This window comes from Geospiza fortis, unplaced genomic scaffold (assembly GCF_000277835.1).
Source record: "Geospiza fortis unplaced genomic scaffold, GeoFor_1.0 scaffold12, whole genome shotgun sequence".
Taxonomy (NCBI): Eukaryota; Metazoa; Chordata; class Aves; order Passeriformes; family Thraupidae; genus Geospiza; species Geospiza fortis.
In genome coordinates this window covers 3,333,176-3,334,856 of record NW_005054323.1, presented here as the reverse complement: position 1 = coordinate 3,334,856, position 1,681 = coordinate 3,333,176, and positions in this window count along the sequence as shown.

Below are 1,681 nucleotides of genomic sequence, written 5' to 3'. Positions count from 1 at the left end.
TAGGTTAATGACAAATCATTGAATTTGTGTGGATTAAATATTTTCTCTAATACGAGCAATTTCACATACCAAATCTTTTTATAAATTTAACAACAGTTAATTCAAATGTAAAGTTCAAGTTGGTGAATTTTACAAGATGCTACTACCAAGCAAGGATCAGTCACACAACTTCTAAAGGACTCTAATTAGGGATTATCAATTTTAACAATAGTTTCTTAATGTTTTTCATCTTGATTCCTGTCCCTTAGGAGCAACAGGAACAACAATTAATGTTGTTCATATCACAATACTGGTATCAGTACCTTTTTATGCTGGTATAAAATACTTGTGAAGGAGTTGCAGATGCAGGAGCCCTGCAGGGTCATGCCCCGCACATTCAGTCTGGAAAGAGCTAATAGATTTTTTTACTTAAAGCAAATATTAAATGTTTCAGCAAATGGCTTCTATGAAGAACAGGGGGAGTGTGCTACTGATTGTTCTTGTATCATTGTCTAGTGGAAGGGTTTGGGAAAATACTGTTGAGTTATATAAAATTAAATTGCCCATGACAAAGGGATTGTATACAAAAGATGTCTCAGTCTCTGAATAGTTTGGTATAGACATTCTGGTTTTGGACAGAATTGTTGCAGTTAAGTTGTGAATCCTTTGGGTTCTTCCTAAGAACAAGTGATGCAGATGCTACAGTTACTAGATAATTGGGGAAAAATTGTCACGTGTGTTCTTTATGAAGGTTAATCGGGTGCTTAAATGTTTTTCCTCAAATGAGACTAATGACAAGTATCTGCTTTGCACAGAGACACATTCTAAATATCCTGTACACTGTGCATAAAGGAACAGACACTTGACCGAGATGTACAAAATGTTTTACTCATAGGACATGAAGATTGGTTTTACTTTTCTCAGAGCTGCAGAATAATTTTCTTGCTGAGATTAAGCAGTCTAATTTTAAAGCCTAGAAAAGTGGTAATCATGAGATACAGGCTCCAAGCAAAGGAAGCCTTAGGCACTGCATACTTAGAAAGTAAAAAACCCAAACCCCTTTAAATTTCTCTATACTGTGCATAATTAAGGAATTTTTCTTCTTACTTATCAGGATTACATCAAAGTAAAATAAAAAAAAAAACAAACACCATCCCCCATCAAGCCAAAACAAAAAAATCCACCACACCAAATCCTTAAAAGAAAAATTACAGGTACAAAGAATAATTCTAGGACTTTAAATGCTAAGTTCAGGTTTTGTCAATTTAGCAGGTTTACTACGCTCACTCCTAGAAGACATGTTATTACCAATAATTTCAGTAGCTTTCTAAGTGACATCTGTGCAAATTTTTAAATACACCACTGCATTGAAGCATGAAATCTTGGACTGATGATCATTGGCATTTGTGATTATCTCCGTGTTACTTGGGAAATTAGGGAACCAAAACAGTTTCTGTAGTTACCCTAAAATAACTGCCCATACTGAAAAACCTGAAATGGTTTTATAAAGCAGTGCCTATTGAGTATGTTCCTTTGGCTTTCCTGCTCTAATTTTAAGATTCCCCTTTTTATTACAGAGCTGGTAAAGATAGATTCCATGTTTGTCATATCTCAAGAGGCCTCTTAAGACTGTCTCATGAAGGTAGAGAAATGCAAGAACAATTATAACCAGTATAGATCAATAGCAGGATGACAGCAGTGA